Raw genomic sequence first — 27,971 nt, 5'->3', positions numbered from 1 at the left:
ATATTTGACCTACCAAAATGTACATAGAAACACTTATCTGGGGTTAACTCCATCTGCCACTTTACAGCCCAGTTTTGCACCCTATCAATGTCCGATGTAACCTCTGACAGGCCTCCACACTATTCACAACACCCCCAACCTTTGTGTCATCAGCAAATTTACTAACCCATCGCTCCACTTCCTCATCCAGGTCATTTATAAAAAGAGTAGGGGTCACAGAACAGATCCCTGAGGCACAGCATGCCTCCTTACTTTCTCAGTGAGCCTATCATGGGGTACCTTGTTAAAGATCATCTGAAGATCCAAGCAAAACAACATTCACTGGCTCTGCTTTATCTATCCTGCCTGTTATTTCCTCAAAGTATTCCAAGACATTTGTCAGACATAATTTCCTCCAAAGGAGTCCTGCTGAGTTTGCCCTACTTCATCAGGCGTCCCCAACTACAGTACCCAAAAAACTCACCCATAATACACACTATCACCTTCCTGACCACTGTGGTCAGCCGAACTGTCCTATAACTCCTTTATTCTGCCTCCCTCTCTTAAAGAGTGGAGTGACATTTGTACTTTCTAGTCTACCAGAACCGTTCCCAAATCTAGTGATTCTTGATGCATTTTAAGAGAAAACTAAGGGGGAAATTATTCATTCAGAGGCAGGGACAGTGTGCAACGAGCTGCCAGAGCAAGTGGCAGGGATGATTTCAACCTTTAAGAGAAGTTTCCTTTGGTCCATGGATGAGAAGGATATGGAGGGCTATGGTCCAGGTGGAAGTTGTTGGAACTCGGCAGATTAATGCTTTGGCACAGACTAGATTGGCCGAATGGCATTTTCCTGTGTTGTGGTGTTCTATAACTCTAATAACTTCACAATCTCTTCAGCTATCTCTTTCTGAATCCCGGGGTGTTCACGTTCTTGTCCAGGAGCCTTATCTACCTTCAGGCCTTTCAGCTTCCGAAACACCTTCTCTCCTGGGTAAAAGCATGTAACCTCACTTCTGCCCCAGTTACTCCCAAATGGTTGGCATTTATGTAATAAATTTAATGACACAATTGTAGTGGGTTACTTCAATCTGTAGGACAATTGGGAAAGTCAGCTTTGTGTCAGATCGGAAGAGAGGGAATGTATCAAATTCCTACGAAAGGGCTTTTTAGAGCTGCTGATGGTTGAGCCTACTCGGGGAACTACAATCTTTGATTGGGTATTGTGTAATAACCCAGATCTTATTAGGAAGGTTAATGTAAAGGAACCATTAGAAGGCAGGGACAATAATATGATTCAATTCCTACTGCAATTTCTGAGGGAGAAGCATAGGTCACATGCGTAGTATTGCAATGGAACAAAGGGAATTACAGAGGCATGAGAGAGGTGATTCCCCAGGTGGATTGGAGAAGGATACTCGTGGGGATGATACCAGAGCAGAAATGGCTGACGTTTCTGAGAATAGTTCATAATGTACAGGATAGATGTGTCCCGATGAAGTAGCTCTCAAACAGCGGGGCTAGGCTACTGTGGCTGACAAAGGAAGTTAAGGACTGTATAAATGTGAAGGAAAGTGCATATAAGGTAGCAAAAGTGAGTAGGAAGTTAGATAATTGGGTAGCTTTTAAAATCCAAAACAGGCAACGAAAAATAGATAAGAATGCTAAAGGTAAAATATATGGGCAAACTAGACAATAATATAAACTAGTTATAAAAATGCGAAAGGGAGGCGAGAGTTGATATTGGACCGCTGGAAAGTGATGCTCATGAGGTAGACATGGGGAAGAGATGGTAGATGAACTTGATAGGGACTTTGCTTCCGTCTTCTCTGTGGAAGACACTAGCAGTGTGCCAGAGATCCGTGAGTGTCAGGGAGGAGGAGTGAGTGCCATTGCTATTACAAAGGAAAATGAGCTGGGCAAACTCAGGTTCTTAAAGTGGATAAGTCACCTGGACCAGATGGACTACATCCCAGAGTCCTGAGAGAGGTTGCTGAAGAGATAACAGATGCATTGGTCATGACCTGTCAAGAATCACTTGATCCTGGTCTGGTCCTGGAGGACAGGAAGATTGCAAATGTCAATCCACTCTTTGAAAACGGAGGAAGGCAAAAGAAAGCAAATTATAGTCCAGTTAGACTAACCTCGGTGGCTGGGAAAGTGTTGGAGTCTATTATAACAGATGAGGTTTTGGGCTACAAGTGGACTAATGATAAAATAAGTCAAAGCCAGCATAGCTTCTGTACAGGGAAATATTGCCTGATCAGTCAGGGCAGTACAGAATATATCAAGGAGGCAGGTGCATGGGGTTGAGTCTGAACAATGATCAGCCATGATAGAACGGCGGAGCAGACTCGATGGGGCTGAATGGCCTAACTCTGCTCCTATATTTTATCGTCTTATACTGCTTGTGTTTTACACAGTGAAGATTGACACAAAATACTTATTACATTTGGCTGCTATTTCTTTGCTCTATTACTAACTCGCCAGCATCATCTTCCAGCGGTTCAGTATCAGCTCTTGCCTCCCTTTTACTCTTTATGTATCTGAAAAAGAAATTTTGATGCTTGATATTATTGGCTCACTTACCTGAATTTTTCATCTTGTCTCTCCTGTGTGTTTTTTTCAGTAGTCTCCTGCTGGTTATTTAAAAGCTTTCCAATCCTCCAACTTCCCACTATTTTCTTGCTATTTTATATGACCCCACTTTTGTTTTTATCAAAACAGGAGAAAATCTGTGGATGCTGGAAATCCAGGCAACACATACACAAAATGCTGGAGGAACCTAGGAGGCCAGACAGCATATATGGGAAATAGTAAACAGTTGACGTTTAGGTCAGAGACCCTTCATCAGGACAGGGAAAAAAAGATGAGATGTCAGAGGAAGAAGTGTGGGGGTGAGAGGGGTGGAAGAAGTTGGAGGTGATAGGTGAAACTGGGAGAGGGAGAGTAGTGAAGGGAAAAACTTTCTAGGATATCATTTCCTTAACGATTCTCGAAAGATCATTTCCAATGCCTCCACATCTCTTCAGCCACCACTTTCATATCTCTGGGGTGTACACCATCTGGTCCAGGTGATTTATTTACCTTCAGACCATCTCTGTTTCCCAAGAACCTTCTCCCGAGTAACGTAACTTTACACATTCTGACCACTGACATCTGGGACTTTCATATTCCTGCCAGTGTCTCCGACAGATAAGAGTGATGTACAATACTTATTCAGTTCATCTGCCATCATCTTGCACCCCCACCCCATTACTAACTCTCCAGCATCATTTTTCAGTGGTCTGACATGCACTTCCGCCTGTCTTTTACACTATATGTAGCTGAAGAAAAATTTGGTATCCTTTTTAATACTACTGCCTAGCTCACCTATGTATTCCATCTTCCCCTTCTTATTTATTTTAGTTGCATTCTGTTGGTTTTTAAAAGCTTCCCAATCCTCTAACTTCCTGGTAATTTTTGCTCTCTGCACTCTCTTTGGTATTTATGTTGTCTTTGGTTTCTCTTATCAGCCACGGTTTTGTCACCTCACCTTTAGAATACTATTTCCTCTTTGTGATGTATATATCCTGTGCCTTCTGAATTGCTTCCAGAAATTCCAGCCATTGCTGCTCTGTTTTCATCCCTGCCCATGTGCTTTTCAAATCAATTTTGATCTTTTATTTTCTTATGCCTCTCTAATTCTCCTTATTGCACATCTGACATTGGCTTCTCCTTCTCTAATGTCAGGGTGAATTTGATCACATTAAGTTCACTTTCCCTTAAGGGTTCTTTGAACTGAAGTGACCTAATTAATTCAGGTTCATTACAACACCCAATCCAGAATAGCTGATCCCCAAGTGGGCTCAAACTCGAGCTGCTCTAAAAAAGCATCTTGTAGGCATTCCAGGAATTCCTCCTCTTGAGACCAACACCATCCTAATTTTCCTAATCACCTGCATGACAATCCCTCATGACGATTGTAACATTGCCCTTTTGGCACGCATTTTCTACCTCCCTGTGTAATCTGTGGACCGCATACTTACTACTGTTTGGAGGTCTCCATACAATTCCCATCAGGGACTTTTTTTTTTACATTTATTGTTCCTTAATTCTACCCACAGATTCTACACCTTCCAACTTTAATTTTACCAGAAGAGCCACACAACCCCACTACCAGCTTGTTCTTTCAAGAGGCATGTAAGTATCTGGGAAACAAGAGGACCTGCAGATGTTAGAAATCTAAAGAACTACACAAAGTGCTGGAGGAGCTCAGCATGTCAGGCAGCATCTATGGACAAAATTTAGTTCAAGGTTGAAAAAAAACCTGCCAAACAGAGCTTAATAGTTAACAAACACAACAAAGGCAAGAAGCACTACTGTAGCCTACTGACTCTCACAGCTATCTGGACTATTCCTCTTCTCACCCTGTCTCTTGAAAAAATGCCATCCCCTTCTCGCAATTCCTCCATCTCCGCTGTATCTGCTCTCAGGATGAGGCTTTTCATTCCAGGACGCGGGAGATGTCCTCCTTTTTTAAAGAAAGGGGCTTCCCTTCTTCCACTATCAACTCTGCTCTCAAACATATCTCTCCCAATTCACGCACATCTGGTCTCACTCTATCCTCCCGCCACCTCACTAGGAATAGGGTTCCCCTTGTCCCCACCTACCACCCCACCAGCTTCTGGGTCCAACATATAATTCTCCATAACTTCCGCCACCTCCAACGGGATTCCACCACTAAGCACATCTTTCCCTCCCCCCCCCGCTGCTTTCCGCAGGGATCATTCCCTACGTGACTCCCTTGTCCATTCATCCCCCCTATCCCTCCCCACTGATCTCCCTCCTGGCACTTATCCTTGTAAGCGGAACAAGTGCTACACATACCCTTACACTTCCTCCCTCACCACCATTCAGGGCCCCAGACAGTCCTTCCAGGTGAGGCGACACTTCACCTGTGAGTCGGCTGGGGTGATATACTGCGTCCGGTGCTCCCGATGTGGCCTTTTATATATTGGCAAGACCCGACGCAGACTGGGAGATCATTTCGCTGAACACCTACGCTCTGTCCGCCAGAGAAAGCAGGATCTCCCGGTGGCCACGCATTTTATTCCACGTCCCATTCCCATTCTGATATGTCTATCCATGGCCTCCTCTACTGTAAAGATGAAGCCACACTCAGATTGAAGGAACAACACCTTATATTGTCTATTTTCTATTGTCTATTCCATCTGGGTAGCCTCCAACCTGATGGCATGCACATTGACTTCTCAAACTTCCACTAATGCTCCACTTCCCCCTCGTACCCCATCCGTTATTTATTTATATACACACATCTTTTTTTCTCTCTCCTTTTTTCCCTCTGTCCTTCTGACTATACCCCTTGCCCATCCTCTGGGCTCCTCCCCCCTTCTTTCTCCCTAGGCCTCCTGTCCCATGATCCGCTCATATCCCTTTTGCCAATCACCTGTCCAGCTCTTGGCTCCATCCCTCCCCCCTCCTGTCTTCTCCTATCATTTTGGATCTCCCCCTCCCCCTCCCACTTTCAAATCTCTTACTAGCTCTTCTTTCAGTTAGTCCTGACGAAGGGTCACGGCCCAAAACGTCGACTGTACCTCTTCCTAGAGATGCTGCCTGGCCTGCTGCGTTCACCAGCAACTTTGATGTGTGTTGTTTGAAATTCCAGCATCTGCAGATTTCCTCGTGTTTGCACGAAGAACTTGCATCAATACAGTACTGACATTGACTATTTTTTATCAAAATATCTTGGTCCCATTTCAATCAGTAAAATTTACAAAGATAAATAAGAACTTTAGAAAACTTTAGAAAAAACCATTTATACTCAAACTCACTTCGATTAACCAATTGCCCACTATTGAGAACATCTACCATAAACGCTGCCTGGGGAGGACGAAAAGCATTATCAGGAATGCATCTCACCCTAACCATGGACTTTTTACTCTCCTCCCATCCGGTAAGCGCTACAGGAGCCTCCGCTCCTGCACCAGCAGGCACAGGAAGAGCTTCTTCCCTGAGGCTGTGACACTGCTGAACTTCTCATCACAGTGCTAAGCAGTATTGCATCTGTATTGTACTGCCTCAGTACTTTTATATTTGTGTGCTGTAGCACTTTTTTTTATTAGCAGTTATTTTGTAAATAACGCTATTCTTTGCATTTCTGGTCAGATGCTAAATGCATTTCATTGGTTTTGTATCTGTACTCGGCACAGTGACAATAAAATTGGATCTGATCTAATCTAACCTAATCTACCTTGGACAGAAGGAGAATGAGGAATAACACACATGAAAAAAGAAATCACACAAAAGTCAGATAAAACTTCTAAGTATATATAATCTTTCATCAAAAATGAACAGGATTCAGCACTCCAGGTGTGTCTATGCCATCGTGATAAGAAATACAGACCAGAAAACTTCAATGAGAGGCCAACTCAGAAAAATGAATCATCACTATGGAAGAAGACGTTAACCAGTGGAATGAGTATGACCCTCGATGGGAGACATCCCAATGATCTGAGCAGTCAAGATGTTGACAAGGAAGCATTGAGCACCTGACTGAGAGTTGGAGACCTCTTCCCAGAAACAGAGGGGTTCCTTGCAGAAATACAAGGTGGTTAACAAAAGGAAAAAAAAATACATGAAATACAAACAATCAAGGCAGCAAGTGCAGAAAATGCCAAGAGAAACTAAACACAATATAACACATTCCAGGATCCTGCAGCAGTTTAACTCAATCTGATTACTTACAAAGTTACAGTCAAGTGGCAAATGTCATTCACCAAACTCTTGCTTTAAAATACAAACTCATGATTGACGCCCATAACTTCATTGAGGCACCATAAATTCAAGCTTACATAGAAACATAGAAAATAGGTGAAGGAGTAGGCCATTCGGCCCTTCGATCCTGCACCACCATTCAGTAGGATCATGGCTGATCATACAACTCAGAACCCTGTACCAGCCTTCCCTCCATATCCCCTGATCCCTTTAGCCACAAGGGCCATATCTAACTCCCTCTTAAATATAGCCAATGAACCGGCCTCAACTGTTTCCTGTGGCAGAGAATTCCACAGATTCACCACTCTCTGTGTGAAGAAGTTTTTCCTAACCTCGGTCCTAAAAGGCTTCCCCTCTATCCTCAAACTGTGACCCCTCGTTCTGGACTTCCCCAACATCGGGAACAATCTTCCTGCATCTAGCCTATCCAATCCCTTTAGGATTTTATATGTTTCAATCAGATTCCCCATCAATCTTCTAAATTCCGATGAGTATAAGCCTTGTCGACCCTGCCTTTCATCATATGAAAGTCCTGCCATCCCAGGAATCAATCTGGTGAACCTTCTTTGTACTCCCCCTATGGCAAGGATGTCTTTCCTCAGATTAGGGGACCAAAACTGCACACAATACTCCAGGTGTGGTCTCACCAAGGCCTTGTACAACTGCAGTAGTACCTCCCTGCTCCTGTACTCTAATCCTCTTGCTATAAATGCCAGCATACCATTCACCTTTTTCACCGCCTGCTGTATCTGCTTGATCCAGCCAGAGACAGAACCTCACAATTTATATCACAGTAAATACATTATTACAGATAGGATAATCTAAAATAACCATCTGGATAAAATATTACAGGATAAACAAGCAGGAACAACTCCCTCAATAGATATAACCATTCCCAACACACACGTGCCTCGACCAGTGGAGCATCTCACCACAGGCATTGTTTGTGTCATCGGTCAGGCAACCAAATTATTTTCTCTGCCAATTAGCTTCCAAATGTTGCTACTCTGTCACTCGTTGCCATACCCCGCTACTGATTTCCTTCTCCTCATCATACATTCTTACCCCGACCATCGTCCTGAGCCCCAATCTCTGCCCTGTGCAGACCTGCCTCTGGTTCCTGACCCTGCTCTGTTGAACATCCAACTAATGGTTTCCCATTCTGCTTTCAGTCTTTAGAGGACAGTGGTGTTTTCGAACAACCCTTTAAGAAGTAGGGAAAATGACACACAATGTGGAAATGAGCCCTGAATAAGGAGATGCCAATGGCATTCTTCCTCAGCCCTGAGACTTGAGGGGGGAAGAACATCTCAGACAGAACAACTTCTTCGGTCTGCAGTAAATTCAAGGGAAACCTCTTCACCCACAGAATGGTGACTGTTTGGAACCCATCACCACAGGGAGAGCAAGAGGGGAACAACAGGGGAGGATTTAAAAGGACCGTCATGGAACAGAATTACTGGCAGGGTCCAGATGGCCTGAGTCGACTCTCTACTGTAAACTAGGTGTGTTATAAATTCATTAAGTACTGGAGACAGAGTTTAAAATAGAACTGATTTATTTGTCACAGATGCAGAATATTAAACTCCAGTTCCATTAAAGGTGAATATGCAGCAGAAGAAACTCCTCCCATGCCCAGTGACCAGGGTGCAGAACTGGGTGTGGTGAGCAGCAGCAATAATTGCAGAGTTCAGCACCGACAGTCACTCTCGAAATTGAATCAGCAACAGTGATGGACAAATATCCAGCATGAAGCTTATTGAAACTTTCTCCCCAGTGTGAACCCGGTAGTGCGTCACAAGTGTAACACGATGTAAGTTTCACTGCTAATGTAATGGCCTCTCTGTAATGTTTCACTGCTGAGGTGATGGTTTCTCTGGAGCAGCAATGTGAAATGAAATGAAATATCTTCATTGTCATTGCATAGTACAATTTGACATGCACCAATACAGCGAAAAAGAGTTTGCAACTCTCATACTCAATGCTATAAAACAAATAAAATGAATAAACAATAAATAAAATCAAGTAACCAGCCAGTACAAGCAATGTCCAGCAGTACAAAAACACAACTCAGATGCATAACAGCCATAAAACCAGTATTAAAGTAGCAATATAACACATTTATGGATGATGCTTGGCCAAATTAGTTCAGAGCAATTATAGCTCTGGGGCAAAAGCTATTTTTCAGTCTGGAAGTGCGGGGCATAGAAAGTCTTATAATGTCTGCCAGATGGAAGAAGCTCAAACAGATGATTGCATGGGTGTGTATTGTCCTTACAGATGCTTGTAGCTTTCCTTAGGCAGCGAGAGCTGTAGGTGTTCTTCAGGGCTGGGAGCTGTGTCCCGATGATCTTCTGTGCACTAGAGATGACCCACGCAAGTGCTTTAGACCAGCTTTCTTCAGCTTCCTGAGGAAAAACAAGGGACTAGGTTACGAATAGAAATAACAGGGTTTTGGAGTTCAGGGCTATCCAATGACAGAAATGTTCTTCCTTGTGAGTCTGGAACAGAGATTTTCGTGGTCTTTTGTTGGGGAGAGATGAGACAATGCGAATGGAGAGAGTGGGCCCTTTTTCTTTCTTTTTGTTTACTTCACTCGCCATATAGTCAAAGTAAGAATTATAAAACTCAATCATTTATTCACATCTTGTGTACCATTTGTTATATCAGGTTACTAATTTGTAACGGGTACAAATCACGCAGCATCCACCCAAACAAGATTTCTTAAGTTTGGCCGGGCTGGGGGGCTATCACCCCCTATATTAAGCTGCTAGCCAAAGCGCGAGTTACATAAGGTTACATTACTGAGTGAATTGCTTACCACATTCACAGCAGGTGAACGGCCTCTCCCCAGTGTGAACTCAGTCATGCACATTTGGTTGATTTGGCTGAGAGTATCTCTCCCTTTCTTTATTAATCTTTTTATTGATTTAAAAAGCACATATATACAAACACAAGAATTATGTCAAATATAAATATCAATAGCAATACAAACAGACATTATCAAGATCATACATAGTATTAAACTAATTAGTATATAATAAAAAAGGAAAACAGCTAATTCTCTTATCAATTCATAAAGAGAGAAAAAATGTTTAATTTTTTAAAATGAAAAGCAAAAGAAAACACCCACAGCTCTATATAAAAAAAGGTGGTGGGGGGGGGAGAAGGACTGGGCAGTCCATTCTGAGGACACGACCAATAAAAAGGAAAGAGTTCCTGATCAAATCTAAAACTTCGAAAATAAATAATTGGAAGAGTTATAAGTCAAATCAAATGAAAATATTGAATAAAAGGTCGCCAGATTTGCTCAAATTTAAAAGATGTATCAAGTGTCTGACTTCTTATTTTCTCTAAGCTTATACAGGACGTAATGGCGGAAAGCCAATAAAAGACAGTAGGTGGATTAGAATCCTTACACTTCAATAAAATGGCTCTCCTAGCCAATAAAGTTGAAAAGGCTATCATACATTGACTGGAAACAGGAATATTTCCTGCTTCTGATGGGATAATCCCAAAGATTGCCGTAGGTAAATTAGATTGTAGGTTCAGATCCAAGACTTTTGATAGCGTTTTAAAAATGTCTCTCCAAAAATTATCTAGCTTTATGCAAGACCAAAACATATGAGTTAAAGTGGCCGCCTCAGTATTACATCTCTCACAAATAGGATTGATGTTGGAAAAAATACATGCTAGTTTATCCTTTGACATATGGGCCCGATGCATTACCTTGAATTGTATCAAGGAATGGCGGGCACAAATAGATGAGTTATTAACAAAATGAAAAAATTTACTCCATTGATTATCTAAAAATGACTCTTGAAATTTCAATTCCCAAGCATGTTTAATTTTATCATTAGGTACCATTTGTGAATTCAATAACCGTTTATAAATTATAGCTAGCAACCCTTTTTGAAGTGGTTTAAGCTGAAAGAGAGCATCTGTCATATTAGTTGGATAAGTAGAAGGGTAATTTGTCAGCATACCATGTAAAAAAAAATCCTAATTTGTAAATATCTAAAAAAGTGTACATTAGATAAGTCATATTTATCCACTAACCGAGAAAAAGACACTAAACAATCCCCTAAAAACAAATCTGAAAAAGTTGTTATTTTCCTGGTGTTCCAAGTTAAAAAGGCCTTATCCAAAAGTTTAAAACAATAATTGAAATGGATATTACTAGAGAGAACAAAATTATTTAACTCAAAAAAATCTACGAAACCAAATCCAAATTCTTAATGTATGTTTAATAATGGGATTAAAGTCTTGTCTACTAATTTTAGAAAACAAAAAGGAAAGGGGAGCTCCCAGTAAAGAGGCCAAAGAGAACCCCTTTACTGAGTTTTCCTCCAAATCCAACCATGAAGGATATTCATGTATGTCTGAATAATGAATCCAAAAAGTAATATATTGAATATAATAATTCTAAAATTTGGCAAAGCCATACCACCATCCTTTTTTAATTTCTGCAATAAGGGTTTACTCAAGCTAGGATTTTTATTATTCCAAATATAAGATAAGATTATAGAGTCTATTCTGTCAAAAAACGTTTTAGGAACAAAGGAAGGAACAGCCTGAAATATATCTAAGAATTTCGGTAGAACTATCATTTTAATAGTATTAATTTGACCTATTAATGATAATGTCACAAGTGACCATTTAGAAAGCATTTGTTGAGTGTAATAAATTAATGGAAGAAAATTATATTTATACAGGTCCTTAAAATTTTTAGTAATTTTATTACCAAGTAAAGTAATTTTTTAGCAATACTAAAGGGTACTTGATGATATTGATCTGAGTAATTATTAATGGGAAATAACTCACTTTTACGTAAATTTAATTTATATCTAGAAAAACTACTGAATTCAGGAAATATAGATAACATAGAAGGAATAGATTTCCTAGGATCTAAAATATAAACTAACAGGTCATCTGCATACAACGAAGCCTTGTGTACTTTGTCCCCTCTCTTAATAACCTGAACAGTATTGGAATCTCTAACAGCAATAGCAAGGGGTTCTAAAGCCAAGTTAAATAATAAACCGCTAAGAGGACATCCCTGCTGAGTACCTCTGTTTAATCGAAAGTGAGGAGATTTTTGATTATTAGTTATAACCGCAGCCATAGGGACTTGATAGATCAATTTGATCCAGGAAATAAATCACAGTCCAGAATTAAATTTTCCAAAACCTCAAATAAGTAAGACCACTCCACCCTATCAAAGGCTTTCTCTGCATCAAGAGAAACAACACATTCAGATTCTTTAGATGGAGAAGAGTGAATAATGTTTAATAATCTTCAGATGTTAAAATGTGAATATCCATTTTTAATAAATCCAGTTTGATCATTGGAAACAACACTAGGTAAAATACTCTCAAGTCTATTAGTCAAGATCTTAGAAAGAATTTTAAAATCCACATTCAGTAGAGCTATTGGTCTGTAGGAAACACATTCAGATAAATCTTTTTCTTTTTTAGGAATTAATAAGATTGATGCTTCATAAAAAGTTTTCGGGAGATTCCCAGAGGATATAGAATCAGTGAAAATTTGACATAAATGAGGTGTAAGTATTTCAGTGAAAGTCTTATAAAATTCCACTGTGTATCCATCTGGTCCCAGAGCCGTACCTGGTTGGGAAGAGGACATAGCCCTTGCTATTTCCTCTTGTTTAATAGGTGCATCTAATGTATTCATATCTTGGATAGAAATTTTATGTATATTCAATTTTTGCAAAAAGTTATTCACAAAAGAAATATTGTCTGAAAATTCAGATTTATAAAGGTTAGAGTAGAAATCCATAAATACCTTATTAATTTCATAAGGAGCTACCATTTCAGTTCTATCAGGTCTTCGTATTTTCAGGATCTGTCTTCTAGCCATATTTGCTTTTAATTGACCAGCCAATAATTTGCCTGACCTGTCCCCATGTATATAAAATTGGCTTTTAGATTTAAGAAGTTGTTACTCAATGGGAAAGTCAAAAGCAAATCATGCTGTGTTTGGAGTTCCACCCTTTCCTTAAAGAGATCTTCACTAGGCATTACTGAATACACCTTATCTATTTCTTTAATCCTATTAGTAATCACTAAAAGTTCCGCCTTGGTTTTCCTTCTTAAACCTACTGAGTATGAAATCATCTGACCCTAAAAAAGATTTCATCGTATCCCAAATAACCAAATTTGACATTCCTTCAGTTGTATTTAATTCAAAAAATAGAGAAATTTGCTCTTTAATAAAATTTACAAAGGTTGAATCTTGTACCAATGCAACATTAAATCTCCACTGTGGTATCTTCAGAATATTATCAGAAAACATTGAAGTTAGTTTCATGGGGGCATGATCCGACAACGCAATAACATCATATGCACAATCAGCGACAGAGGGCACCAATCGCGTGTCCAGCAAAATATAATCAATTCTTGAGTAATTATGGTATACATGTGGAAAAAAAAGAAAAATCCTTATCTTTAGGATGCCTAAATCTCCAAATATCGACCAAACCGCATTCTAATAAATAAGTATTAATACAAGTCACAGATTTATTAGGAAGTGACGAATTGGTGGACGATTGAGACAGCCCATAATCAACTGATATTCCTTTAAATTTGGCAGCACAGAAGATAACTTCTTAAAAAATTCAGGGCCATCTATAATTAGGTGCATAAACACACACCAAACCCACTTCTGACCACATAACAGACCAGTAACAATTAAATATCTTCCAATTAAGTCAGTGACAGTATTAAAATGTACAAAATGGATTTTAGAATGAATACAAATAGATACCCCTCTTATTTTATTTACCGATAAAGAATGAAATAAGGTCCTTTCCAATACTTAAAAAAAACTATTTTCATCCTGCCTACGGATATGAGTCTCCTGCACAAAAACAATATCCTCTTAAAAATCTTTCTGTGCTTAATAGGTTGACTCATACCGTTCAGATTCCAAGATATTATACTAATTTTATTAAGATCCATATTTAAAGTGTAATTTAAAATTGTCTAAAGAAAGCTAATGCGCAGGCACAAACTAAATCTGAAGAAAGGACAAAGCATGACTTGATCAGAAAGAAAAGCAAGATAATTGACAAAAAAAAACTATCAGGATTGCCCAGTCCAAAAAAAAATTAATGTAATAGATCCACCCCCCTCCCCCGGAAACTGTCCACTAGGCAGACAGCATGCTACTCAAACCCTTGGCCCCCGTCTCCAATTAGCAGCCACTGCTTACAAAGTAATACGTTACCATCACCAAACAGACACAATAAAGGGTACATAAAAAAAAACAAGTTCCAAATCTTTTCATATTATGTCTACCAATAGATAACACCTAACTAAAACAGCCATCTTAAATTCATTTAAAATACTTAACCATGTATTCAAAAAAAGATAAATCCAACCAACTAATATACTACAACTAATGTTAAAGACTGACAATTAAGTAAATAATAAGTAAAAAATAAGTAAATAAATATATAAAATCCAAAACTATATTAACTATTAAAGCAAACAACAGAAGATCTAAGTCAACCAAGTCCATGTCTGGGCACTCATAAAACGAGGAGCAGACTTTCATTGAAGCCATTACAAACAGCTCCCAGATAAGGACTAACTTTTGAAATTGTTTATGAAATAAGCTTAAACTCCTTTAAAATTTTCCAACCGTCTTCTGGGCAGTCAATCTGTTTTGGACGAGTGTTAGGTGGAGTAATTATCAGACAAGCCAAATAGCGCAGAGAGGAATGACAGTTAAATCTTAAAAAGTTCAGCCATGACTTCCCAATATTTGATTCTATCAGCATAAATCTCTGTGGTGAAATCTTCAACTATATGAATCTTTATATCGTTATAAATTAGCTCATCCCTTTTCCTTGCATCCTGAAGAATAGCTTCTTTGGTTGTAAAATAATGGAAAAACTATCACAGGACGTGGTTTCATTTTGGCTGAAGGCTTAGGACGTCGAATTCGGTGGGCTCTATCCAGTATCAGACAGGCTTCAAGAATGTCACTAAAAAGTAAATATAACACGTTCAAAAAGAACTTTAATGGCTTCTCTTCCCAAAGTCTGAGCAGGCGATTGGCCTCTATCCAGTGTGAACTTACTGGTGTCTCTGCAGTTGAGATGACCGAATAAATCCCTTCCCACACACTGAGCAGGTGAACGGCCGCTCCTCGAAGTGAACTGACTGGTGTGCCATGAGGGATGATGACTGAGTGAATCCCTTACCACAGTCTGAGCAGGTGAATGGCCTCTCTCCAGTGTGAACTCGTTGATGTACCTTCAGATTAGATGATGAAATGAATCCCTTCCCACAGTCTGAGCAGGTGAACGGCCTCTCGCCAGTGTGAAGTCGCTGATGTACCTTCAGATTAGATGATGAAATGAATCCCTTCCCACAGTCTGAGCAGGTGAACGGCCTCTCCCCAGTGTGAACTCGCTGGTGTGCCATTAGTGTGAATGACTGAGTGAATCCATTCCCACAGTCCGAGCAGGTGAATGGCCTCTCTCCAGTGTGAACTGACTTGTGCAGCAGTAGGTCGGATGACCGAGTGAATCCCTTCCCGCAGTCTGAACAGGTGAACGGCCTCTCTCCGGTGTGAATTCACTGATGTACCTTCAGATTAGATGAGCAAGTGAATCCCTTCCCACAGTCTGAGCAGGTGAACGGCTGCTCACTGGTGTGAACTCGCTGGTTAGCCAATAGGTCAGATGACCGAGTGAATCCTTCTCCACAAATTCAGCAGATGACCAGCCTCTGTGCAGTGTGAACCGACTGGTGTGTCCACAGGTGGGAAGACCAACTGAATCCCTTCTCACACACAGAACAGATGAACAGCCTTGCCCAGTGTGAACTTGCTGATGTACCTTCAGTTGAAATGACCGACTGAATCCCTGCCCACAGTCTGAGCAGGAGGAATGATCGAGTGAATCCCTTGCTCCACTTTTTCAGTATCTGGACAGAGACAGCAAAACTGGTGTGTTGTGTTCGAGATTCCCGTAGACAAATTCTTTGTCATTTTTAACCTGTAAAAAGATGTACAAAATCCATCAATGAGTGCAGGACAACATTTCAAATGAGTTGCAAATGGCATCTGGCATGAAGTTCAACTCAAGTTGGAGAGAGAAATCATCTTCTAACTATGCACAGTGCTGGTCTAGGACCATAACTAAATCATTATGCATAATGAATAGACCATAAGACAAAGGAGCAGAAGTCAGCCATTTGGCCCATCGAGTCTGCTCCGCCATTTTATCATGAGCTGATCCATTCTCCCATTTAGTCCCACTCCCCCGCCTTCTCACCATAACCTTTGATGTCCTGGCTACTCAGATACCTATCAATCTCTGCCTTAAATACACCCAATGACTTGGCCTCCACTGCTGCCCATGGCAACAAATTCCAGATTCACCACCCTCTGACTAAAAAAAATTCTTCGCATCTCTGTTCTGAAAGGGCGCCCTTCAATCCTTAAGTCATGCCCTCTCGTACTAGACTCCCCCATCATGGGAAACAACTTTGCCACATCCACTCTGTCCATGCCTTTTAACATTCGAAATGTTTCTCTGAGGTCTCCCCTCATTCTTCTAAACTCTAAGGAATACAGTCCAAGAGCGGACAAACGTTCCTCATATGTTAACCCTCTCATTCCCTGAATCATTCCAGTGAATCTTCTCTGTACCCTCTCCAACATCAGCACATCCTTTCTTAAATAAGGAGACGAAAACTGCCCACAGTACTACAAGTGAGGTCTCACCAGCACCTTATGGAGCCTCAACATCACATCCCTGCTCCTATACTCTATTCCTCTAGAAATGAATGCCAACATTGCATTCACCTTCTTCACCACCGACTCAACCTGGAGGTTAACCTTAAGGGTAGCGTGTACAAGAACTCCCAAGTCCCGTTGTATCTCAGAACTTTGAATTCTCTCCCCGTTTAAATAATAGTCTGCCCGTTTATTTCTTCTGCCAAAGTGCATAACCATACACTTTCCAACATTGTACTTTATTTGCCACTTCTTTGCCCATTCTTCCAATCTATCCAAGTCTCTCTGCAGACTCTCCGTTGCCTCTGCACTACCGGCCCCTCCACCTATCTTTGTATCATCAGCAAACTTAGCCACAAAGCCCTCTATTCCATAATCCAAATTATTGATGTACAATGTAAAAAGAAGCGGCCCCAACACGGACCCCTGTGGAACACCACTGGTAACCGCAGCCAACCAGAATAGGATCCCTTTATTCCCACTCTGTTTCCTACCAATCAGCCAACACTCTATCCACGTATGTAACTTTCCCGTAATTCCATGGGCTCTTATCTTAAGTAGCCTCATGTGTGGCACCTTGTCAAAGGCTTTCTGAAAATCCAAATATACGACCTCCACTGCATCTCCCTTGTGTAGCCTACTTGTAATTTCCTCAAAAAATTGTTATAGGTTTGTCAGGCAGGATTTTCCTTTAAGGAAGCCATGCTGAGTTCTGCCTATCTTGTCATGTGCCTCCAGGTACTCTGTAACCTCATCCTTGACAACTGACTCCAACAACTCCCCAACCACCGATGTCAAACTAACAGGTGTATAATTTCCTTTTTGCTTCCTTGCCCCCTTCTTAAATAGCGGAGTGACATTTGCAATCTTCCAGTCCTCCGGAACCATGTCAGAATCTATCGACTTTTGAAAGATCATTGCTAATGCCTCCGCAATCTCCACAGCTACTTCCTTCAGAACACGCGGGTGCATTCCACCTGGTCCGGGAGATTTATATACCTTTAGACCATTCAGCTTCCTGAGTACTTTCTCTGTCGTAATTGTGACTGCGCACACTTCTCTTCCCTGCCACCCTTGAATGTCCAGTATACTGATGTCTTCCTCAGTGAAGACTGATGCAAAATACTCATTCGGTTCCTCCACCATCTCCTTATCTCCCATTACAATTTCTCCAGCATCATTTTCTATCGGTCCTATATCTACTATCACCTGTCTTTTACTCTTTATATACTTGAAAAAGCTTTCAGTATCGTCTTTGATATTATTTGTTAGCTTCCTTTCATAGTTAATCTTTTCCCTCTTAATGACCTTCTTAGTATCCTTTTGTAAGCTTATAAAAACTTTCCAATCCTCTGTCTTCCCACTAATTTTTACTTCCTTGTATGCCCCCTCCATTGCTTTAACTTTGGCTTTGACTTCTCTTGTCAACCATTGTTGCTTCCTCTTTCCATTCCAAAATTTCTTTTTTGGAATATACCTGTCTTGCACCTTCCTCATTTCTCGCATAAACTTCAGCCACTGCTGCTCTGCCATCTTTCCCGCCAGTGTCCCTTTCCAGTCAACTTTAGCCAGTTCCTCTCTCATGTCACTGTAATTTCCTTTACTCCACTGAAATACCGACATATCAGATTTCGGCTTCTTTTTCAAATTTCACAGTGAACTCAATCATGTTATGATAACTGCCTCCTAAGGGTTCCTTCACCTCAATCTCTCCAATCACCTCCGGTTCATTACACAATACCCAATCCAGTACATCCGATCCCCTAGTGGGCTCAACAACAAGCTGTTCTAAAAAGCCATCTCGCAGACATTCTACAAATTCTCTCTCTTGAGATCCAGTGCCGACCTGATTTTCCCTATCCACTCGCATGTTAAAATCCCCAACAATTATCATAACACCGCCCTTCTGACAAGCCTTTTCTATTTCCTGTTGTAATTTCTAGTCCACATCACTGTAGCTGTTTGGAGGCCTATAAATAACTGCCATCAGGGTCCTTTTACCCCTGCGATTTCTTAGCTCAACCCATAAAGATTCTGCACCTTCCAATCATATACCACCTCTTTCTAATGATTTAATATCATTTCTTACCAATAAAGGCACGCCTCCCCCTCTGCCTACCTTCCTATCCTTCTGATACACCGTGTATCCTTGGACGTTCAGCTCCCAGAGACATGCATCCTTTAGCCACATCTCTGTGATGGCCACAATATCATACCTGGTACTAGAATGACCAACAAATTCTCTGATGCTCCTCCTGTCTCTATAAGAATGGAGCATTTCTGTCATCTCCAGTCTGTGAACTGACTCAGTTTGATTCTCTCCATTGGTATTATTCCCTGTTTCCACTGAGCTGCATGGGTGCCTGGCCCCACAGTAACTGAAACACTCTCACACAAATAGCCGGCAGTGCATTCCATGCACCCAAGACTCGCTGTGTAAAAAAAAAACTTACCCCTGACATCCCCTTGGTATCTATTTCCAAGCACCTTAAAACTATGTCCCCTCGTTTTAGCAATTTCAGCCCTGGGAAAAAAACCTCTGGCTATCCACACGATCAATGCCCCTCATCATCTTATATACCTAAAAATGGCTCTAAAGATAAACAAGGAAATTATACATTGCTTTAAGGATTTGTTAGAAGTATACAAAATTATGAGGGTATAGATAGGGTAAATGCAAGCAGCTTTTTCCACTGAGGTTGGGTGGGATGACAACCAGAGGTCATGGGTAAGTGGGGAAGGTGAAAATTTAACGGGAATATTTGGAAAAGCTCTGTACTGAAATGGTCATAAGAATGTGGAATGAGATGCCAGCACAAGTGGTAAATATGAGCTCAGTTTCACCATTTAAAATACATTTGGACGGGAGCCTGGATGGTAGGGGTATGGAGGGCAATGGTCCTTGTGCAGGTAGTTGCATTAGACAGCTTAAATGTTTTTTCGGCATTGATTAGTTGGGCCAAATACCCTGTTTCCGTACTGAACTTCTCCATGTTTCTCTGGCAGACTTGTTTGGAAGGGAAAAGGTAGGAATGACAATGGAGCAGCAATGGCTGGGTTTTCTGGGAGCAATTTGAGAGCTGAGTGATTGATACATCCCAAAGAAGTGGAAGCATTGGAAAGGCAGGAAGACGCAACCGTGGCTGAAATGAGAAGCCAAAGTTAACGTAAAATCCAAAGAGAGGGCAAACAAAAGAACAAAAACTATTGGGAAGCTTTTAGAAATCAACAGACGATGATATAAAAAGAAAGTCAGATGAGCTCAGGGCATGGAATTATGATATTGTAGTCATTAATGAGTCTTGATAGGACCCAACAGACTGAGCCATTTGGAGGAACAAAATATAAGGGGCCTCAATATCTCTTGAAGACCAAGGTTCCCTACACCAGTTACCTTTCAATTTTTATTTTTGCAGGCTCAGACGAACTTTACACCCCAAAATTTCACTTCTGAATGCCTCCCACTTACCAAATACCATTTCAAGTTCCAACTCCTTAAAGTACAGGATTACAAGCTGCAGCTGGATGCACATCTTGTAGGTGAGGGCATCAGAGACACTGGAGGTCTCCCCACCTTCCCATCAATGTCCCCTCTAATTTGTAATGACCAGTGTGCACATAAATCTTGTACTGTGCATTTTTTACCCAGTGACAAATTGAATTTTATATAGCGAGGTAGTCATTTTAACAGCTAGCAAATACTGTCAAAAAGAACTTTGATCTCCTCTGGGTTCGATTGAATTCATCTGCACTCTCACACAACCTATGTAGCAGGCCTGTAATGGGTAATGAAGGATTTTCTCACCAGAGCTTTTGCACATTTTCCATACGTGATTTGCTTCCTAAATTATGCTTTAAAAAGGCAGATTTCCAAATATCACTCAGGTAACACCAGTTTCTGTATTGTACATAAATATTTCCCCTGAACCCTCCCCCAGGTGACTGACGGTGGTGAACTCATTGATGGCAATGCCAATGAATCTGAAGGGAAGGGCTGTATTCTGTCTCATTGGAGTCTGGCTCATTTGTGGTGTGAAAGCTACTTGTTGCCCAGGGCAAAGTTGTTTGATGTCATTATGTACGCACAGAGAATAGGTCAAAAACTGCTGGAGGAACTCAGCAGGCCAGGCAGCATCTATGGAAAAGAGTACTAATGCTGAATTCATCCAGCATTTTCTGCGCGTTGCTTGAATTTCCAGCATCTGCAGATTTTCTCTTGTTTGTGATTGGAAGTAGAACAAAGGTGATTTTCTCACCTGCTGATGTAAAAGATTTTGTCCCCTTTCTCCGAGTTCCTAATCCTTGCATTTAGAAAGCTGGAGCTCAGCTCTGTCTGAGAGATCCATCGGTTCCCGTTCCCTCATCAGCCGGAAGCTCCCCGGGGCCCGTGTACGGATCGTGGGGCTGAGAGAGAGGGACGAGAGCAGGATTGTGCCCGGATTGCTAGCCATGGAGTCCGCAGCTGACAGCAATTGACCCTCAGTAGGTGTTGGAAAACCGCCCGGAGAAATGCTCTTACCTGTAGTCGATTGTTTGAAGTCTTTTGTATACTGCGCGCATGCGCGATTTTCGGGATCATCCGCAACCCCGACGCCTCCGCATTTGATCGGTGCTTCAGCGACGGCGAATATTTAGAACACAGGGCTTTATGGGTAATCACGGTGCCATTAAAGATTACTGCCAGCCCTGGTTCCAAATCCATACCTCTGTTTTTTTTGTGTGTAGAGAAAAATCAGCAGCTGTTTTAACGTAGAAGCCGGTTCCCATAAAATACATGCATTCTGTGTATCGAATGCCAAAGTACAATCCTCTTGCAAATGCAGATATAAAACACAAGAGATTCTGCAGTTGCTGGAAATACAGGGACGCACACACATAAAATGCTGGAGGAACTCTGCAGTTCAGGCAGCAACGAAGCAGAGAAGTACACAGTCTGGGCATGCTGAAGGGGCTCGGTCTAAACGTTGTTTATTTATTCCTCTCCACATTTGCTGCCTGATCTGTTGATTACCACCAGTAATTTGCAGAAATTACCACATTTTTTCGAACAACCAGTTTCCAAATGTTTCTGATTTTTCATATGTAGGCAGATTATGCTGGTCTGATTCCTATTCTTCCTCCTTATAAACTCCAGACCCCATCTCTCTCTCTCTGGAGCCTCAAAGCCCTGACTCAGGCTGGCAACTCCGGTTTCTGACTGCTCTATCAAACATTCACTTGCTAGTCTGCTGTCAGGCTTCAGAGGCACATTCCAACAACCCAGCTGTCTGAGGCAGAGTCCTTTGAAACTAGCTGGTGCATTCAGAATTGGCTTTTGTCAGCAGAAGGTAGATGATAATTACGCGTATGATCAGTGGTGACGTGCAGGGATCTGTTCTGTGATCCCCTGTTTATAGTTTTTTAAATAGATGATTTGTTTGAGGAAGTGGAAGGGTGGAATTTGTAAGTTTGCAGATGATATGGAGATTGCTAGAGTTGTGGTTAATATAGAAGATTGTCGTAGCTTACAACAGGACATCGACAGGATGCGGAACAGGGATGAAAAGTGCCAGATGGGGTTCAACATGGAAAAGTGTAGAGTGATTCACTTTGGAAGGATGAATTTGATGGTTCTTCCTCCCTCCACTGACCTGTATGTCACCCTTGGGCGAGGCATTGCTCCTACTTAGCACAACCCCTCCCGCCACCCCGATCAGGGTGATGTGAAGCCATGGGATCTTATGAGTAGCCAGCGCGTGTCACAAGTTCTGCTAATGTGTCCACTGACACCGGGCAGTCTGTCTCTGAAGAGTACTGATAACGGCTGTCTCTGACCAGTACTGATAACGGCTGTCTCTGAAGAGTACTGATAACGGCTGTCTCTGACCAGTACTGATAACGGCTGTCTCTGACCAGTACTGATAACGGCTGTCTCTGAAGAGTACTGATAACGGCTGTCTCTGAACAGTACTGATAACGGCTGTCTCTGACCAGTACTGAAAACGGCTGTCTCTGAACAGTACTGATAACGGCTGTCTCTGACCAGTACTGATAACGGCTGTCTCTGAACAGTACTGATAACGGCTGTCTCTGACCAGTACTGATAACGGCTGTCTCTGAACAGTACTGATAACGGCTGTCTCTGAAGAGTACTGATAACGGCTGTCTCTGACCAGTACTGATAACGGCTGTCTCTGAGGAGTACTGATAACGGCTGTCTCTGACCAGTACTGATAACGGCTGTCTCTGAACAGTACTGATAACGGCTGTCTCTGACCAGTACTGATAACGGCTGTCTCTGAACAGTACTGATAACGGCTGTCTCTGACCAGTACTGATAACGGCTGTCTCTGAAGAGTACTGATAATCCCAACATCTTGAAAAGACACTGCCCAGAAAGCAGCAATGGCAAACCACCGCAGTAGAAAAATTGCTGAGCAATCAGTCATGGAAAGGCCACAACCACCTACATCATGTGACACAGCACATGGCGAACGAACGGACAAATATAAACTTGGACCTGCTGACTGAAAGTGATTTAGATGTAGAATTTGTCAGGCGCATCTTAATGCAACATGTGTATTGTCCAACAAGCGGAAGGCCTGTACTGCATCGGGGGTTGGGTAATGAGCCCAGCCAGCAGACTGAACAGTGAACAGAACACCTCCCACCCTGTCACTATTTCCACCTTCCCACCTCCCCCTCACCTGGATCCACCTCTCACTCCTCAGCTCTTGCCCCATCCCCACCCCTCACCTCTCTTCTCTGACTATTTCCCATCCACTCTCAGTCCAGAGGGAGGGTCTCGGCCCGAAATGTTGACGGTCCATTTCCCTCCACAGATGCTGCCCGACCCACTGAGTTCCTCCGGCAGTTTGTTCTTTGGTCTGTATAACCCGTGTTAGTGTGGGGAGCGGGATTTTACACCATATTCCCGGTACAATCTCAACAAATCCCAAATGATTGTCACTTTTCCCGGACCATTGGCCCCGCTTGCAGGACAACAGTCTGCCGGTGTTTGCCCCCCAATGTGGTGAAGTCCACTGCTCGCCACCACTGTGGGCACAGACATTTCCACAGATGAGCCCCTCCTGCCCCCACCGGAACAAACATCCTGTCCGCCCCCTCTCTCACCATCTTCATCCTTCCAATAAAATCCTCCCCCTCCCATCTTCTGCCGGGATCCCTCCTTCCCACCCAGGGGAGCCGGAATCGCCAATGGGCCGAGTGGTCTCCTCCCACCTCTCAGTGAAGGATCAGGCTCCGGCCACAGAAGACACTTCACTAACCTTCTCCAAAAATGTACTTTATTCAGAAATACTACAAAATAAAGTTATTTACAAAAAAAGAACATTTGTTGACTGAGTCTTTAGTCAATAGTTATTTACAATAAATCATGCATTGACTCTCAGTCCTTGTTCAAAATAAAGACGTTTACAATATATCATTCGTTGACTCTCAAACCTTAGTCAAGAATAAAACTTATTTACAATAAAAAGCCAGGCGTTGACTCTCATTCCTTTATCGAAGTTCCATTACAGTCAATACCTTTCTCCATTTCTAGCCACTCCTGTGACACAATGTTGATTCAACTATCCATACTGCTGATGAGGTGTACACTGCCCACCCGACCCTCCCACTCCCACGGGTGACGAATCTTAAACTGTGGCCCTTCCCCACCGGGCCCTTGCGGTGGCTGCACCGAGTTTCAGTGCGTCCCTCAGCACGTACTCCTGCAGCCGAGAATGTGTCAGTCGGCAGCATTCTCCCACGGACATCTCCATGTGCTGGTAGATCATCAAGTTTCGGGCCGACCAAAGAACGTCTTTCACCGAGTTGATGATCTGCCAGCAGCACCGGATGTTGGTCTCCCTGTGCATCCCCAAGAGCAGCCCATAAATCAGGGATCCTCGGTTACTCAGCTGTTGGGCATGAGTCTCGATACCGTCCCTTCCATCCTGCTCCACACCCTCTCTGCGAACTCAGTGTACAAGATGTGGTTCACAGACTCCTCCTCATTGCAGTCCTCCCGTGGGCAGCAGGGTGTGGAGATGACGTCCCGGGCGTACAGGAGGGCTCCTCTCACCGCCAGCCAGGCGAGGTCCTGGTGCCTGTTGGTGAGGTCTGGCGATGAGGCATTTTGCCAGATGAACTGGACGGTCTGCTCAGGGAACCACCCCACTGTGTCCATCACGTCCTTCTCCCGCAGGGCTTGCAGGACATTACGTGCCGACCACTGCCTGCTGGCCCTGTGGTCAAAGGCAGGGGACCCCAACCTTTCTGGCACCGCAGACCGGTTTAATATTGACAATATTCTTGCCGACCGGCCGGCCGGGGGCACCTCTGTGCGCGTGCATGATGTGTGCATGCGTGTATGTGGCGATTCTTTTCTACAAATCGTGTTTGGCGATTCTGTTCAGTGAAACTACACTGTACATACATTATTTCTACTTTATATAGGCTGTGTATTTATCATATCATTCCTGCTTTTACTATATGTTACTGTTTTTTTAGGTTTTAAGTGTTATTTGGTATGATTTGTTAGGTTATTTTTTTGGGTCTGGAAACGCTCAAAATTGTTTTTCCATATAAATTAATGGTAATTGCTTCTTTGGCGTAAAGCATTTCAGCACGAAAAAGTATTTTGTGTAATTCAAATACAATTCGCCCAAATAAAAGGCCACAAATTGGAAGTACAATCTGAGCTGTTTTTTCTCCAAACGATTTAGTAGGTAGATCTTGCCTTTCACTGAGGTCGAGGTAGGGGATCTTGGGCTTAAAAAGGTTGGTGACCACTACTTTAAACCATCGCACACCCAACACAGCCATGGGCATTTCCCAAATATCACAAACCATTCAATAATAACCAGGGTTGAACCCTGCCCAAAATCTTCTTACTGCAGAACCAAAACGGTCTGTTCAATCACCAGACTTGCTGAGGTCAAAACACCATTAAATGAATTTGAGGTAAACTGCAGGTGAATGGGAGAAAAAAAATAAATTCAGCTGGAACCCCTACCACCTTCCCTTAGCATACACATCGAACAAATAGACCCATGGTCTGCAGCACTCCCATTGATTCAGATGTTGCTCTGAAGAGCAAAGCTCTAGTTCCAAAGTTTCGGTGACATGCGGGGAAATGTTCAAGCTTGATGGGCAGCCTCCTCCCACATGGGCTAATGGATCTCAAAACTGTTTAACCGTATCCAACAAATGCTCATCAGCTGCTAGCATGGAGATGACTGCAGTTATTGAAGAATGTGCACATCTCAGCCTGTTACGTTGCTAGAAATGCTTTGCACACTGAGCAAAGAGAACAAAGATACAGAAATGATCACTGACTCAAGACGCATTCAGCTTTTCATGATTATCAACTGGTACGAATATTGTTGCTGAGGGCTTGAGTATAGTTCTAAAAATAAAAGGGAAGTATAACATAGCAAAGAAGAGTGGGAAGCCGGAGGATTGGGAAACGTTTAAAGAGCAACAGAAGGTAAATAAAAAGGCAATATGTGGAGGAAAAAAATGAGGTATGAAGGTAAACTAGCCAAGAATATAAAGGAGGATAGTAAAAAGCTTCTTTAGGTATGTGAAAAGGAAAAAAAATAGTTAAGACCAAAATTGGGCCCTTGAAGACAGAAGCGGGTGAATTTATTATGGGGAACAAGGGAATGGCAGATGAGTTGAACAGGTACTTTGGATCTGTCTTCACTAGGGAAGACAGAAACAATCTCCCAGATGTAATAGTTGCCAAAAGAACTAGGGTAATGGATGAATTGAAGGAAATTTATATTAGGCAAGAAATGGTGTTGGATAGGCTGTTGGGTCTGAAGGCTGATAAGTCCCCAGGACCTGATGGTCTGCATCCCAGGGTACTTAAGGAGGTGGCTTTAGAAATCGTGGAAGCATTGGTAATCATTTTCCAATGTTCTATAGATTCAGGATCAGTTCCTGTGGATTGGAGGGTGGCTAATGTTGTCCCGCTCTTCAAGAAGGGAGGAAGAGAGAAAACAGGAAACTATAGACCGGTTAGTCTGACTTCGGTGGTGGAAAAGATGCTGGAGTCAATTATAAAAGATGAAATTACAACACATCTGGATAGTAGTAACAGGTTGGTCCGAATCTGCATGGATTTACAAAGGGGAAATCGTGCTTGACTAATCTTCTGGAATTTTTTGAGGATGTAACTATGAAAATGGACAAGGGAGAGCCAGTGGATGTAGTGTACCTGGACTTTCAGAAAGCCTTTGATGAAGTCCCACACAGGAGATTAGTGGGCAAAATTAGGGCACATGGTATTGGGGGCAGAGTACTGACGTGAATTGAAAATTGGCTGGCTGACAGAAAACAAAGTAGCGATTAACGGGTCCCTTTCGGAATGGCAGGCGGTGACCAGTGGGGTACCGCAGGGTTCAGTGCTGGGACCGCAGCTGTTTACAATATATATTAATGATTTAAATGAGGGAACTAAAAGTAACATTAGCAAATTTGCCGATGACACAAAGTTGGGTGGCAGTGTGAAATGTGAGGAGGATGTTGTGAGAATGCAGGGTGACTTGGACAAGCTGGGTGATAGGGCAGATGCAGCTTAATGTGGATAAATGTGAGGTTAAACACTTTAGTGGTAAGAAAAGGAAGGCAGATTATTATCTAAATGGAGTCAAGTTAGGAAAAGGGGAAACACAACGAGATCTAGGTGTTGTTGTACATCAGTCACTGAAAGCAAGCACGCAAGTACAGCAGGCAGTGAAAAAAGCTAATAGCATGCTGGACTTCATAACAAGGGGAATTGAGTATAAGAGCAAAGAGGTCCTTCTGCAGCTCTACAGGGCCCTGGTGAGACCACACCTGGAGTATTGTGTGCAGTTTTGGTCTCCAATTTGAGGAAGGACATTCTTGCTATTGAGGGAGTGCAGCGTAGGTCCACAAGGTTAATTCCCGGGATGGCGGGACTGTCATATGTTGAAAGATTGGAGTGACTGGGTTTGTATACTCTGGAATTTAGAAGGCTGAGAGGGGATCTTACTGAAACATATAAGATTATTAAGGGATTGGACACGCTGCAGGCAGGAAGCATGTTCCCGCTGATGGGTGAGTCCAGAACCAGAGGCCACAGTTTAAGAATTACAACAGAGTTGAGGAAAAACTTTTTCCACCCAGAGAGTGGTGGATGTATGGAATGCTCTGCCCCAGAAGGCTGTGGAGGCCAAGTCTCTGGATGCTTTCAAGAAAGAGATGGATAGAGCTCTTAAAGATGGTGGAATCAAAGGTTATGGGGATAAGGCAGGAACTGGGTACTGATAGTGGATGATCAGCCATGATCACAGTGAATGGCGGTGCTGGCTCGAAGGGCCAAATGGCCTAATCCTGCATCTATTGTCTATTGTCTAAATGTCTGAACTGCTGTGAATAAGGCATAACAATACCCCATTTTTGTTCTATTACACAATAAAAGTGAAGAGATT

The 27,971-nt window shown here is 42.3% G+C and overlaps 1 pseudogene; it reads right to left on the bottom strand.

Moving 5' to 3' along the window:
• Positions 1-27,971, bottom strand: part of LOC140207084 (uncharacterized) — a 216,073-nt pseudogene that overhangs the window by 159,810 nt on the left and 28,292 nt on the right.

The sequence above is a fragment of the Mobula birostris genome, chromosome 13, assembly GCF_030028105.1.
Source record: "Mobula birostris isolate sMobBir1 chromosome 13, sMobBir1.hap1, whole genome shotgun sequence".
NCBI classification, from domain to species: Eukaryota; Metazoa; Chordata; class Chondrichthyes; order Myliobatiformes; family Myliobatidae; genus Mobula; species Mobula birostris.
Note: the sequence above shows the minus strand (reverse complement) of the source record. Positions and strands in the feature narration are given on the sequence as shown.